Raw genomic sequence first — 16,530 nt, forward strand, 5'->3', positions numbered from 1 at the left:
AACATTCTGAGCCTGGACTTTTCCATCTCCATCTTCCACACGTTAATTGATGCTATAAATGTCTACAATATCTTTTCCACCACATCAAAATTATTTCATAGAGGGGGACTCCAATTCCCTGAGAATTCTCCTTCTCCTTTGCTACATACCTTCTAGAGCCATCATTCAGACAAAAAAAAAAACAACCAAAGATGGGCTTTGTGTCATTTGAACACAGATAATCAAATATTGCAAAATATGACTTTTAAAAAAAATCATTCTCCCAGGTATTACAGTCTCCTCTTAAAAACTTCAAAAATATGAAGGCATAAGTCAGACATAAGAAAATGCCATACTCTGGATGAGGGAGGCTGGCAATGGCATGTGAGAAGCTGCATCTGGCCTATAATCACTGAGAGGGAGGCAGAAAAGAGAATATCCCAACTCGGTATCCTGAAAGGTTGAATCCAACTGAGAATAGACTGGCCAGGAACTCTGGGAGTTGTAGTTTAACATATTTGAAAAGCACCCAGCTTGGCTTGCTGGTCAGTGCTTCAACAATGAAAGCTGTTTCTCAGAGAACACTGGAGTCGCTCTGTTTAACAACAGAGTCATTACTCACCTTTAGACTTTCTGCATTAAGCAGAGGGTTGAACTAAATAGTTCTCCACAACTCTCCAATTTTATGCCATAGAAGAAGAGAAAATCCTTTATTTTAAAGAATTATAGAGTTGGAAGAGAACTTGGAGGTCCTTTAGTCCAACCCGCTGCTCAAGCAGGAGAACCCTGTACCATTTCGGACAAATGGTTGTCCAATCTCTTCTTAAAAACTTCCAGTGTTGGAGTATTCAAAATTTCTGGAGGCAAATTGTTTTACCAATTAATTGTTCTAACTGTTAGGAAATTTCTCCTTAATTCCAGGTTGCTTCTCTCCTTGATTAGTTTCCATCCATTGCATCAGGTCCTGCCTTCAGATGCTTTGGACAATAGGTTGATTTTCCCCCACCCCCACCACCTTCTTTGTGGCACAAACAATGCCATGTTTAAAGAAAAGCAATTTGTCAGCTGACTTTGCCAATGCTAACATTTGTGGATGATTAAAAAAATCATCATTTCATCTCAAACCAGGCCTTCTGTTCATAGTTCAGTCTCAGACTCTGGCTTACCTTCCCCAGGTAGACACTTCCAAATGCTCCCCACATTCCTGGCGTAGTTCAACAATGGTTATAATTCTGGAGATTGGACAGAGAGGTCAATTGAAATAGGCAGCATGTGTGGTAATAAAACAAAAAGAGTGTTCCCCATTATAGTTTTTCAGCTCAACCCAATTTGAAAATGTGGTCCTCATCAAGCTAAAAAAGAAATGCTTGGACCTCAACCTTAAAGCATCTGAAGTTACTCCTAAAAGTTAAATCGTCATGAACATAATGTTTTTCTTGTTTAACTTTCTGCTCATTGTTTTAATTTGCTTGTATCACTCAGTTCACAATTCCCAGGAGAAAATCCTATTGGAGACAACTCACCATCTGTCTTCTGAAACATCTGAGAAGTCTTCTTGGTTTGAGAGCCTGAATCCTGACTTTTCCCTTCCAGAATAGAATAGTGCTCTGTCTCCAAACTGCCTTGGCCTTCAATTAAAGTTGCCTGCTTTGCAAAGATTTTTATGAGTTCTTGCATTTAAAACCAAAATAAATAAAGCATTCTTGCTATTTTCAGCATTCAAAATGAAAGATTGTTGCTAATATGTATTTATAGGCACAGCCCTGGAGCCAATAGTATAGAACCAGTTCCAAGGAGGGCAATGAGATTGATCAACTAAGTTGGACCTGGGCATGTTTACTTTGAGAAGATGTGGGAAAGCAGGAGGTCTCTTCAAGGAACTGAATGGGTGACACACAAAAGAAAATCAAGCTAACTTCAGTCTTACCTCAGAGTAGGGGACATTGAGTAAATAAATTATAGTTAAGGTAAAGGTAAAGGTTCCCCCACACATGCGTGCTAGTCGTTTCCAACTCTAGGGGCCGGTGCTCATCTCCGTTTCAAAGCCGAAGAACCAGCGCTTGTCTGAGGACGTCTCCGTGGTCATGTGGCCGGCATGATTAGATGCCAAAGGCGCACGGAATGCTGTTACCTTCCCACCATAGTGGTCCCTATTTTTCTACTTGCATTTTTACGTGCTTTCAAACTGCTAGGTTGGCAGAAGCTGGGACAAGTAACAGGCGCTCACTCTGTTATGCGGCACTCGGGATTTGATCCACCAAACTGCTGATCTTCTGATCGACAAGCTCAGCGTCTTAACCCACTGAGCCACCGCGTCCCTAAATTGTAGTTAGAAGAGGGCAAAACCTGGTTGTAGATTAGGAAAAAAATTACTAACAAGAACAGCAGTTTAACCAAATGGCAATATGGAAACAATTGCATAATTTAAAGATATTCATTCTTTAAAGAAATAAGAAAAATAATAAAACTTAGTATTTCTTCAGAAACAAAATTAGGAATGGAGAAAAAAGAAACGTCTTTATTTTTATTATTTATTTATTAATTTAATTTATATACCGCCCTTCTCTCAAGAGACTCAGGGCGGTGAACAGGGCAATACATAAAAGTTAGATACAAAAATTAAAATTAAAATTATTAAAACATGATTAAACAATGCCCATAATAATACAAATTTAAAATTGAAGTTATTAATAAAAATCCCACCCCGTCCCATCAGGCCAGGCCCGCTTGTTTAAAGAGATGGGTTTTAAGGTCGTGCCGGAAGGAGCGGAGATCGGGCGCCATCCGGAGCTCAACCGGAAGATGGTTCCATAAATCCGGTGCACCCACAGAGAACGCTCTCCCCCTGGGGGCCACCAGTCGGCATTCTTTGACCGGCGGCACCCTGAGGAGGCCCTCTCTGTGGGAGCGTACTGGGCGGAGGGAAGTTGACGCCGGCTGCAGGTGCTCCCCAAGGTATTCTGGACCCATGCCATGAAGGGCTTTGTAGGTCATTACCAACACCTTGAACCTCACCCGGAAGACAACTGGTAACCAATGCAGCTCGCGGAGCAAAGGTGTGACACGGGAGTATCGGGAAACTCCCAATACAACTCTCGCAGCTGCATTCTGTACCAGTTGGAGCCTCCGAGTGGTCTTCAAGGGTAGCCCCATGTAGAGAGCGTTGCAGTAATCAAGACGAGAGGTCACGAGCGCATGAGTGACCGTGCGCAAGGCATCCCGGTCTAGATAGGGCCGCAACTGACGCACCAGGCGAACCTGGGCGAACGCCCCCCTAGTCACAGCTACAATATGATCTTCTAAGGAGAGTTGTGAGTCTAGGAGGACTCCCAAGTTGCGAGCCCTATCTACAGGAGATAATGACTCACCCCCCATAATGAGGGGTGGGATATCCTGAATGTCCCGAGATGCCGGTACGCACAGCCACTCCGTCTTGTCAGGGTTGAGACGAAGCCTGTTCCTCCCCATCCAGACCCGGACCGCCTCCAGGCACCGGGACATCACATCGAGGGCATCACTGGGGTGGTTTGGGGTCGAAATGAATAGCATACTGATGATACCCAACTCCAAAACCACAAATGATCTCACCCAGCGGTTTCATGTAGATGTTGAACAGAAGGGGCGAGAGGATCGACCCCTGAGGGACTCCACAAGCGAGAGGCCTCGCGGTCGACCTCTGCCCCCCTGCCAACACCGACTGCGAGCGTCCCAGGAGGTAGGAGGAGAACCACTGAAAAACCGTGCCTCCTACTCCCAATCCCCTGAGACGCCGCAGCAAGATACCATGGTCGATGGTATCGAAAGCCGCTGAGAGGTCTAATAGGACTAGAACAGAGGAGTATCCTCTGTCCCGAGCCCTCCAGAGATCATTCACCAGCGCGACCAATGCCGTCTCCGTGCTGTACCCGGGTCTGAAGCCCGATTGGTACTGGTCTAGATAATCTGCTTCATCCAGGACCAGAGGGAGATGATGCGCCACCACAATCTCAACAACCTTCGCAAGAAAGCGAAGGTTGGAGACCGGACGAAAGTTATTCAAAACAGCTGGGTCCAAGGCAGGCTTCTTGAGGAGAGGTCTCACCACCGCCTCTTTCAAGGCGGCGGGAAAACTACCCTCACTCAAAGAAGCAGATATAACCGCCTGGAACCAGCCTCGTGTCCCCTCCCGGGCTGCATAAACCAGCCAGGAAGGGCACGGGTCCAATAAACATGTGGTGGAGCTCAGCCTCCCCATGATCCTGTCCACTTCCTCCGGAGTCACAGGATCGAACTCCTCCCAGGTGACATTGACAAGATCGCTCGTGTCCTGATCGTCCGATACTGCCCAGTCGGAGTCCAAACCAGTCCGAATCCGAGCGATTTTGTCCGACAGATGTTGACTAAATTCCTCGGCACGACCCTGCAAGGGTTCCCCACTAACCTCCTGGTTAAGGAGGGAGCGGGTCACCCTAAACAGGGCGGCTGGGCGATTATCTGCGGACGCGATGAGGGCAGCGTAGTAGTTAGATCTCGCTACCCTCATCGCTGCGAGATAAGACCTAATATGGGTTCTTAGTCGCAATCGGTCGGATTCAGATCGGCTGGACCTCCAAACGCTCTCTAGGCCCCGTCTCCGACGCTTCATCTCCCGGAGCTCCGCGGAGAACCATGGAGCCCATTGGGATCTGCGCCGGGTCAGGGGCCGCAAGGGTACAACTCGGTCAAGTGCCTCCGTGGCCGTCCTTTCCCAGGCTTCCACTAAGGCATCTGCCGAGCTGTGAGCTGAGGAGGCAGGTGGGGACCCCAGCGCTGCCTGAAACCTCTCAGGGTCCATTAAGCGCCTGGGGCGGAACCATCTAATTGGCTCAGCAACCCCACGGTGGGGAGTGGCAAAACAGAAGACCAGCCGCAGGAGATGATGATCGGTCCATGACAGGGGCATAACAATTGGGGAGCCCCCACCAAGATCATCTAACCACCGACCAGATAAGAAAACCAAGTCAAGGGTGTGGCCTCCCTCATGGGTCGGTCCATGAATTACCTGCGTCAGGTCCATGGCCGTCATGGAAGCCATGAACTCCCGAGCTAACTCAGATGCTCCTCCCAGGGATGGTAGATTAAAGTCTCCCAGAACCATAAGTTTGGGAAACTCAATCACCAGCCCTGAGAGGATATCGAGAAGCTCAGGCAGGGCTGCTGCTACGCGACTAGGCGAAAGGCACGCGAGCAGCAAGCCCAACTGCGCCCTAGGACCAAACCTCAATAAGAGAGATTCACACCCGACTATCTGAGGAACGGTGGCCTCCTGCGGACATAAGGTCTCCCTCATAACCACAGCCACTCCCCCACCCCTACCCTGAGTCCGAGACCGGTGTAGCACCCGGAAGCCTGGTGGGCAAAGATCAACCAGGGGGATACCACCCTCTGGGCCCAACCAGGTTTCCGTGATGCAAGCCAGGTCCGCTTGCTCACCCTCGACTAGATCCCGGACGAGGGGAGCCTTATTAGCAACGGACCTGGCATTCAAGTACACCAGTCGGAGCTCAGGTGGCTGCACATCCCCGCTCCCAGAACCTTGGGTCGAAGGCAGAGGGTCGGAGCGCCTCACCGCTTGTAGGTAGCGGAGAGGCCCTCCCGGAGACCGATACGGCCCTCTGATCTTACACCTGCTGCCATTCCCTATCGTCATGGGAATTGGCAATCCCACGACCCGCACCGGAGCTCCAGAGATGACCGACCCCGGCTCCCCCTCAACGCGATCTATCCTAGGCCTGGTCTGAACAGCAGTTGGCGGATTGCCCCCCCTCTCCAACCAACCACAACCCTCCCCCCTCCCTAACCCTACAAAAAATTTGGCTAAAAAAGTAATCAGGGGCCTCTTATTAAATTTATATCTTAGGCCCCTGTTTCTGCCCGGCCATCTCTCAGGGTCCCAACAGTCGGACCCGTCATCAAGAGGCAAATTAAAAGGTAAGGCGGGTCGCTCCCAGGATGGGGGGGCACCCCTGAGAGCGAGTAAAACCGTGCTGGAGTACCTCAAAACCATGGTAAAATTGGGTAATACAGCAAAAACAGACCCAGATCGAATAAATAAAAAGGGAGGATCTTAAAAATGGAAGGAGAGTATCCAGACTGCAAACCCAGCTCTTCTGCCACTAGAGCTGGGTAACCCCGGGACAATCCCCGTTCTCTCACAACGGTCAGAACCGGGGAGCAGACTGAGATATACAGCCGGGGAGAGAGATACCGCCTAGAGCTCTCACCTCTAAGACGGAATAGATGGAACTCTTAACTCTTAACCACTCTCTCACAGTGGTTATACACCCGGCGCCTTCCACAGCCCAGGGGGAAAGGAAAAAGGGAGGACAATAGGGGAAACCAGTCAGCGAGATGGATTAGGGTAAAAAACCCGTAAAGTCACGGAGTGGGGCTCAAGGATATGGTCCAGTGAACTATAATAGTCCATGCCTCCAGATGTCCAGGCATAAAAGTCCATACTCCACCCAGCCATAGTCACCGTACCAAGACGGTCGCGGCACTCCAACCCCCTCACCGCCAACCGTCTCAGACGCCAACCAGGGCCGTCTCCACCACTCCAGCTTAAAACGCTGACGCTGCTCCAAACCGTAGTTCATAATAGCAGTTGTAACTCAACCAGCATCCGGCTCCTGAGCAACTGGAAGGTTCTCCTCAAGGTCACCGGCTCCGTCAAGTTGTTCCGGGCTCCAACAAACAGCTGATCGGCACCGCGGGGCACAGACAGCTGGTCGGAGCCAAAAAAGCACAGCACAAGGCTCTGCCAGTTCTTCCGGGCCTGCACGGCTCTCCCCAAAGTCCTCCAAACAGCCGGGACCCTCCGGAAAGCCGACAGACAGCTGGTCGGCGCCGCGGAGCACAGTCAGCTGGTCGGCGCCGAAAAGCACAGCACAGGGCTCAACCAGGTCTTCCGGGCCTGCCCGGCTCTCCCGAACTTCCTCCGAGCAGCCGGGGCCCTCCGGAAAGCCGACAAAAATATGAGAATAGCTGCTGGTTTCCACCAGAAGATGGCATCAAGCATTTCTTTAGCTAGACACTATGAGTATTAGCTTTGTTCCTGAAACCATATGGAGGGCCAATGGGGCAATTTGAATGGCATTATCACACCATCCAATTAATAGGTATTGTGGCTGTTTCTCAAAGCATCGAGCGTATTGGAAGGATGCCAGCTCATGCAAGCCTGGTGAATATTATGTAAAACAGAGTAAAACGTACATACCCACAAAGGTACTTACCAGACTATTTCCTGTCAGAGTAAACACTGGCCCACAAAGCACTGAAAAATAGTAAGTCCAAAAAATGAAAGAAAGGAAAGGAAACACACTCCACACGTTTTGGTCCCTATAAACCATCTCTGATGTCCACCACCACCACCACCCATGTCATAAGTACCCTTTTGTTTTTAACACTTATTCCCTTATTCTCCTTTTAAGGTTTTTATCAATTCCATCCAACTAGAACTATCATTTTTCATCCGCTTCCTCTCTGCCCATTCATTCTTCAATAAGATACTTGGTTTGGGATTTAATCCTCAATTGTTCGTTCTCCCTATGTGACCAAATCAACTTATCCCTCACTTCCATGTTCACATTAACCAGCACCCATTCATTCTTGATTTTCTCCTTTTTTTGTTTTATCGTACAGACTTCTCAAGTGAATGAAGGCAAATATGCCTGTCCCAGGATAATGTTGCAGGCTTCAATCTGGGTCAGTAACCGGGACCAGAGGTTTAGTCTTCCCAGCTTTCAGACTCATGCTAAAGCCCACCCTAAGGGAACTTCTCTGAGGATAGACTCCCTCATGAGTCTGAAAGCTCCTGAGACTAAACTTCTCAAGCATTCCAGTTTCCCTGAATTTTTTTATTATTATTTATTAATCCCATTTATATCCCGCCCTTCTCCGAAGACTCAGGGCGGCTTACAATCTAAGCACAAATCAATGTGCTTAGCAATAGCCTTCATTCTATGTATATGCTTGCTTATTAGGGCTTTCGCCCCCCCCCCAAGCAGCATTATTACAAAGTCAGCTTATTGCCCCCAACAATCTGGGTCCTCATTTTACTTACCTCGGAAGGCTGAGTCAACCTTGAGCCTGGTGGGATGCGAACCTGCACTAATTGCAGGCAGCTGGTGTTACTTAAGGAGGCATTAGCCCACTGCTCCACCAAGGCGTACCTTTATATTTCTCCAGATATACCCAACTCTCTCTTCTAGAAACACTTTCTTCTATAAAGAAAAGATGTAGGGTGTCCAGAGAGTACAATAACGTGCCTAAAACCTAAAAAGTAGCTTCAAGAAGAATGTATGAAACACTTTAGTACTTTGCAGTGAGTAAGGATATGAGTATACTAAAAAATTAAACCTAAAGAATAGAAACAAATAACTAATTAATTAACAAAAATATTTTTGGCACAAACATTTGAGGCATTAGCAGGACATTCACACTACTGTATTTTTTTTTATTTTGGACCGGTTGCAAGTACACGTTAAAATCCATTTTCACCAATAAAATTTGAAGAAAAAACATGCAGTCTTCAATATTTTTCACTTAAAACTTCATATTCTCTGTGAACCTTCATTTATACATCTTCTAGTGATGTATATTTGTTCATTTGTTTCATCTGTGGAGACATCTGCTAGCAAGCCATCTTCATTTGTGTGTGTGTATTTGTGTGTGTTACTGTGTGATGAATCGTTTAGTTGTTATTTACAATTTACTTATTTAACTTTATATTTGTATTTACACATTTACCTTCTGGTTTCTACATGTAAGGAATTATTGTTATCTATATGAGGTCAAAAGATTGTTTGCTCTAACATGGGTAGTAAAAAGTCTAGCATTTTTAAACAGATATTTCTCCCACTCCTCCCCCCCGGTCACTAAAAATGAAATCCAAAAGAGAAAAAAAATATGGAAATTGGAACACACCTGCAGTAACCAAGTTGAACGTGTCATGCTCTGTGACCGTTTTGTTGCTTCAAAAACAAATGTTAGATTGGTAAATTCCAGGAAGAATTTTACAATGGTAATAGGTTTCTATCCTACTTTGCTTCAACTGCCACTGTGTCACAACTTCCCAAAAATGCTATATAAATTGTGGATGGCAGCTTTCAGGCCAAACACTGAGAGGCTGTCCTGTCTCTAGGTCCCTTGTAAACCTTCCTGGATTCTGACTTTCTAACAGAAACTATGAAGATCCTTCATTTCTTCTTGGCTGGTCTGTTTGTCCTCCTTCTGGTTTCTACAGGTAAGGAATTAAAAAAGGAGGAACAAAGGAAGGAAATTTCTGGGTCTTCTTCTTCAGCCATGCATAAGAATCCCCTTTCTGCCTTGGCCTTGGAATTAAAGCATCTTCCAGATCAGGGACAGGGTCTCCAGGCTTTGCGGTATCCTTAAGAACCTCCTGGCTGCCATCCACACAAGCAAGCATTCAGCCATCTGGAAAAGGAGGAGCAACGTAAGGCAGGAGAATGGGGTCTTAGAACATAGTCTTGGTCTCTTTTACTGAAGTGTGGGTGAGTTTGGGGTGGGGGAGAAAATGTGTTTTTAAGATCCTTTTAAAGTAAATGGTTAAGGTATGTCCTGATAGTGAGACTGTGGAGTCACAAGGGATTATAGGCCCCTTAATCGGGTGCCTCCTCCCAATTAACAGGCTGTTCGGAAACTGGGTCCCCAAACATCTTGTTTTCCTCCAGAAAACCCTGAATTCTTTGTGCAATACTTGATAAAGAATATCCTTCTGCTTTGAGGCCTGCCAAGTCAGATCAAAAGTAAAGTGAGATGGTCTATGTACTGCTAGCAACTCCTTGACTACAAACCAAGAGGGTGTTACCTCCTCATGGTTCTTTGTTAGGTTGAGTTTTATTATATTTCCCTTTCTATCTAAATTACTGTATAAGAATTCTGTTTCACTCTAAATCTCTCTATCTTCATATCAGTGACTGGGAGAACTGTGTGGATAATCATTTGCTTTGTTTTGCTTTGCTTTTGAGAGACCCATTTTCTGTTTGACTGTTTGGTGGATGGGGGAGTTGCTACGTGTAGTGCCCAGCCTGCCTTAATCTGCACAGCTATATTTTTACAAAGCTTCAAGAGAGCAGTCCATCCCAACAAAAGGAACCAGACTGGACAGGCAGCAAACTGTTTTTCTACCACAGAACTAACCAGTGTGCAAAGCAATACTCAGTTGTGGGTTGCTAATTCTTAGTGGCAAACCACAGGTATCCATGCTGGAGGAAGGACCACATGCTTGAGAAATACAAATTTTGGGGTTGCAAAATGTTTCCACACAAGTGAAGCTGTCAACGCTGTTAACATTGGATGTTTTTGCATTGACAACAGATAGAGATGTAGCCATTTTCTTCTTTTCACTTTTAGAGTTAGATGATGCTGGGGAGGGGGGATGTTCATGAGAGTCCAGCTAGACATAATAACACTGAACCTAGCATGAGAACCAGGGTTGTTGAAATAAAAGATGATAAAGAATTGACAGGCTGGAGAGCTGGAGAGGAAGCCCATACTTCAAACTAATTGGGGAATATGATTTATGACTGTTAATTGGAGGAGGGAATTGTGCTTTGATAGTATGTGCTCAGGGGAGGGGAATTCAATTTTTGGCTTTGATTATATTAGTGCCTATGTTATGCTACTCAAATAAAGATTCTTTAAGGTAAACAATGTCTCAAAGTTCTTGGATGAGTCCCATCTGTCGGAACCATGACAGAACCTTCCAAGGACAACAGGCTTTTTAGCTCCAATAAACTGGAATGAGAATTGGAGATGAATTTTTCCTCTTAAGATCCCAGGAATTCTGGGACATCTAGTTTAATATATTTGAAGAGCACCCAGCTGGGTCTGCTGGTGAGTGTTTCAACAATTAAAGCTGTTTTCCAGAACACAGAGTTGCTGCATGATAATATTTTAACAACAGAGATATTAGCCACCTCCTGGGGAAACTCTAGCTCTGTATTTCCTGCATTAAATGGAGGGTTGAACTAAACAGGTCTCCACAGCCCTCCAATATTATGCCATAAAGGAAGAGAAAAATCCTATCTTGTATCTAGTTGAAACAACACCATCCTTAAGGAAAAGGGAGTTTGTCAGCTGACTTTAGCAATAATAATATTTATGGATGATTAAAAATCTTTAGCAACAAGATCCCAAAGAAAACCCCTGCTCCTATTTCATCTCAAGCAGAGCGACCATGCTTAATGGCCACAAAATGCTGAACATATTGTACATTTTGGGAAGAGGAGAGAAAATGGGGGAAAGGGGTGAAAGAGAAATAGTATGAATCATCTTGGTGGAGGGCAGGCTTCACTGCATCTGTCTTTCTGTCTGTCTTTCTGTCTGAAGTCTTTCCTGATTCCCCCTCAGTGGCTGTAGGCCATAGGCAGCTCCTCAGACGCCACTGGGAGCCTCGTTCATAGTGGGAGAGAATGACATTTTCTTATTTGCCTTCCTATTTGTGAGATTTGCCTACATTTTCCAACATTCTGCAAACATTTTGTTGCAACCTCACTGATCATTCTTCTGATTCTTATCCATGTTAATAAATATTCAGCTTGCTTCTTACCTTTCTTTGGCTTTCTGTCAACAGTGAATTCTTTTTAAATACGTCTCTCCACTTCTGTGCAGGATTCGCCTCCAAGAAACCTAAAACCAGCAGGGAATGCCACCTCCACAATGGTTCTTGCAAATGGTTCAAGTGCAAATATCCCCTCAGAGAACATGGAAAATGTAGTATTTGGAAACGTTGTTGCATCAGGTAATTTTTTTCTAATCAATTGACAGATCCTATAAGTTGTCAGGGAATAAAAGGTTTCTTCCTAAAACTCCTTGGGAACAGTGAACATATTGCTAAGTATAAGAGACTTTGATTTATTTGTATAAAATATGCATTAATGTTCAAAGTGAGAAAATTTCCAGTTTCCCATATATCAGATAGTTGATAGAGAGATGATAGATAGATAGATAGATAGATAGATAGATAGATAGATAGATAGATAGATAGATAGATAGATAGATAGATAGATAGATAGATAGATAGATAGATAGATAGATAGATAGATAGATAGATAGATAGATAGATAGATAGATAGAAAACTTCTCATCTTTGATTTTTACTAATCATGTACTTTTTAAACCTTACATTGCCTGAGATTTTCATTTTGTCAGATGTTAAGATACTTTCCTGCAGTAAATACTTAAGATACTTTCCTGCAATTAAAAAAAGAAAATGGAACAGGGAGAGGTATACCTGGAGAAATGTACAAAACATGCATATGTCAGGGAAACTAACTTTCAAATGTACAGTACAGTTTGCTATTTTTTTAAAAATCCCATTTATATCCCGCCCTTCTCCGAAGACTCAAGGCGGCTTACAATTTTAAGCACAAACCAATGTGCTTAGTAATAGCCTTCATTCTATGTATATGCCTGCTTATTTAGGGCTTTCGCCCCCCCCCCAAGCGGCATTATTACAAAGTCAGCTTATTGCCCCCAACAATCTGGGTCCTCATTTTACCTACCTCGGAAGGATGGAAGGCTGAGTCAACCTTGAGCCTGGTGGGATGCGAACCTGCACTAATTGCAGGCAGCTGGTGTTACGTAAGGAGGCATTAGCCCACTGCTCCACCAAGGCTCTTTTTTTGTTGTTGTTGGAGTTTACATCTATTTGATGTTTTAGATATGATCTCACAAAAAGTGCATGGTATATACAGACATGTCCATAGAATAAAAGAAAATGAAAGCTGTGTGCAGCACATCAATGGGAGTAATAGGAAAAGGTCTACCATAGAACACAAATGACCTTCTATAGCTTCCTGATTCCAAGGTATGGAACAACTTTTCAAATTTTGTAAAGAGAAATTTGTAAAGAGAAAAGGTAGTTTACTCTCGTATTCCACAAGTACTGTGGAAAGCAAACTGACATAGGACAGAATGTGTGTATTTTGTGATTAAAGAAATAGAATATTTCTATTAGATGTAGCTTCTCTCATCAATCCATTTTGAAAGCTTGGTCCACATCAAAGTACTTGTAAAGCTTGGAACTTTACATCAAAGCATCTGAAGCTACTCTTAAATTTTAGGATTTGCTTGAAACATAAAGTGTGTCTTGTTTGACTTTCAGCTCATTATTTTAATTTGCTTGTATCCCTCAGTTCACAATTTCCAGAAGGAAATCATCTTGCAGCCAGCTCACCGTCCACCTTTTGAAACATCTGAATCCTGTCTTTTCCCTGCCAGCACAGAATATTGCCGTCTCCAAACTGTCTTGGCCTGCAGTTAAAGATTGTTTGTTTTGCAATTGTTTCAATGAGTTCTTGCATTTGAGATCAAAATAAACCATTCTTGCTACTTCCAGCATTCAAAATTAAAGGTTGCTTCTTTTATGTATTTATAGGCACAGCCTTGGAGGCAACAGGGTAGAACTGGTTCCAGGAAGGGCAATGAGGGTGATCAACTAAGTTGCATGAAGAGTTATGGAAGTACCTGGTCATGTTTAGCTTTTAGAAGGGGTGTGTGTGTCTGTTTGTGTGTGTGTGGGGGGGGGGGAGATATATCTTCAGGGAACTGACCAAATCTCTCTCTCTCTCACTCTCTCTCTATCTCTCTCTCTCTCTCTCTTTCACACACACACAGACACACATACACACACAGACAATCAAGCCTTGTTTTGTCTCACCTCAGAGCAATGAATTTCAGTTACAGGAAGGTAAATCTTGGGTGTATGATAGTTCTTGACAAAAAAAAGCAGTTTAACCAAAGGACAATGTAGAAACAATTCATAACTAAGAGATATTATTAAAAAATCTAACAAAAAATGTAAAGTTTGGAAATTAAAGTATCAACAAAAGCTGTCTGACTTCCCCCCCCCCCAGAAATAGAGCTGGGAATGGAAAGAACACCACTGGGAAATACAGTAACAGTTGTCCTTTTTCTCCAGAAGATGGCACCAAACATTAGTTTTCCTAGGTTGTGTCTTAACTTTCTGAAATTGTGTGGACAGCCAACTTTCCAGGAATGCTATAAATTGGGGACTGCGGATTTGTATGAAAACACTGGCAATCCAGTGTATTGGAACAGTGCCAAGTTATATAAATCTAGTAGATATTATTCAAAACCAAAGCAAAAGCACGTACTGAAAAACTGAACACACTATTCCTTTCAGAATGAGCAATGTCCCCGCAGCCCAGAAAAGAAGAAGAAATGAAGGACAGAAAAGGAACCATTTGCCATAAATTCCTACAAATCATTTTCAGTTACATCCTGTGTACACATCACATCATGCATTCCCTTTTCTTTTTTATACTTATTTCTCCTTTATCTCTCTTTTGAAGACTTCTATCAATTCCATATAACTAGAATTTAGAATAGAATAGAATATGATCAAAAGCCTGGAGATTAAAACACACAAAGAAAGGCTGCAGGGTTTGGCTAGAGTGTAAAGAACAGAAGAAATAGAGGTGACGTGATAGAAGTATTCCAGTGTTTGAAGGGCTGCCACAGAGAAGAGGGGGTCACATTATTCACCAAAGCATCAGAGGGCAGGACAAGAAACAATGGTTGGAAACTGACCCAAGAGAGAAGCAACCTGGAATTAAGGAGAAATTTCCTAACAGTGAGAACAATTAACCAGTGGAACAGCTTGTGCTCGTTGGACATATTTTTGCTGCTTAGTGCATCCTGTCTCTTGTGACCCCAAGGACTCAGAAGGACCCGGGGTGATGAGTCGCTGTGAGAGGGCGGCTTGGATTTATCATCTGCTATCCTCTTCGGAGGTGAGAGATCTGCGAGGGTATGCTTTTTTCCCCTGGGTTTGGACTCCATCCTGCTTCCCAGATGAGCCCTGTGGCCGTGGTGAGAGGATGGTTGCCGACCTGTTTTGGAGGTATTCAGCTCGAGTGAGAGTGGAGCTGGACTGGTGGTGTTGGACCTCAATGTTCCTTCTGATTTATTCCATCTTTATTTACCACCTGTCTGCCTTTTGCTGGACCCACATGGATTATCCATAGCTCGCCTATACTATACTTGCACGGATTTGTGTGCCCTCAGGGTGCCCCCCCTTCCTGGGTGCGACCTGCTTTTCTTTCTACTTCTCCTCTTGATGATGGGCCCAACTGTTGGGACCCTGAGGGATGGTTGGGCATGGACAGTGGCCTCTGGTTTAAATATAGGAAGAGGCCCCTGGTTTGTTTTTTATCAAAATATTTTAAGGTGTTAGGGAGGGGGGGTTGGATCGCGGTCTGGGTTGGAATTTGGGGAGCTTCCACCAACCGGTGTTCAGTCCAGGCTCGGGACAGGTCACGGTGGGGTGGGGCTTGGATTGGGCGCCTCCGGGTCTTCGGAGCGGGGGGTGGGGTTGCAGATCCTGATGATGATTGGGAATGGCAGCAGGGGGCCGTACGGAGGGCCGCATTGTTGTGATTCAGGGTCAGCCTGTGGGTTTGGCAGTTGGGTCGGACGATTCAGAGGAGGAGGAGGGGGTGTTGGAGAGGTTGCTGGGGGGGTTGGAGAGCTTGCTGATGAGAGCCCTCAGCCAGGCCCCTCCCACCTGGTCACGACGCAGACCCAGCTGTGTGAGCCTGACAGCATGTATGAAGATGACCCACAGCTGGCCCTGTTCAAGGACGCCCGACGCAGGAGGCAGTCAATCAGGAGTAAACAGAGGAAGGCAATGGGGCACCTCGGAAGGAGGCAGAGAGAAGTCACGCCCTGAACTGTATAAAAGGGGAATGCATGGGAGGGCTGGTTTGCTGAAGGCAACTGCTTGAATAGCTCCTGTTTCATGGTTCGTGTCTTGTTCTGTTTGCTTTTGTGTCCATAAATTTGGCAGGCTTAGTTCCAGCCTCTTGCCTTCTTGTAAAAGGGCTTGTCCCTGCCTTTTCTGCAGGGCCGGTAGCAGGCTGGTACAGAACACGCATCAACATTGGGGAGCGTGCCCCTGCTGTCTTCAAGCGGTGGTGCACTCCGACCCTCCGGATTTGACCCATGTTTCCAGGAGCAGGGGTGAGCAGGCCCCTGAGCTCATACTGGTGTACTTTAATGCCAGGTCCATAGTTACCAAGGCTCCTCTCATTCGAGATTTGGTTGAGGAGGAGTGTGCGGTTCTGGCTTGCATTACGGAGACCTGGTTGGGCCCAGAGGGAGGTGTCCCTCTGACTGAACTTTGCCCACCAGGTTTCCGTGTGCTTCATCGGCCTCGGGCTCAGGGTAGGGGCGGGGGTGTGGCGGTAGTTGTGAGGGAGACCTTATGTCCGTGGGAGGCCACTGTTGTCCAGATATTCGGGTGTGAGTCACTCCTCTTGAGATGCGGCCCTGGGACCCAGTTGGGTTTGTTGCTGGTGTACCTTTCGCCCAGCCGCATAGCAGCAACCCTGCCCAAGCTCCTCAACATCCTCTCAGGATTGGCGGTTGAGATCCCCAGGCTTATGGTTCTGGGGGACTTCAACCTGCCATCCCTGGGAGGCTCGTCAGAGTTGGCTCAGGAGTTCATGGCCTCCATGATGGCCATGGACCTGACCCAAGTAATTC

At 45.6% G+C, this 16,530-nt stretch overlaps 1 long non-coding RNA gene across 1 annotated transcript in view; it reads left to right on the forward strand.

Moving 5' to 3' along the window:
* The window catches only part of LOC308663919, a 29,699-nt gene extending 16,346 nt beyond the window's left edge, over positions 1–13,353 (forward strand). The window contains exons 2-3 of the long non-coding RNA XR_014025543.1: positions 11,632–11,761; positions 13,158–13,353. This is a non-coding gene — a long non-coding RNA (uncharacterized lncRNA). The remainder of the gene's footprint in view (positions 1–11,631; positions 11,762–13,157) is intronic.
* The last annotated feature ends 3,177 nt before the right edge of the window (positions 13,354–16,530 follow it).

This window comes from Vipera berus, assembly GCF_964194415.1.
Source record: "Vipera berus genome assembly, chromosome: 1".
NCBI classification, from domain to species: Eukaryota; Metazoa; Chordata; class Lepidosauria; order Squamata; family Viperidae; genus Vipera; species Vipera berus.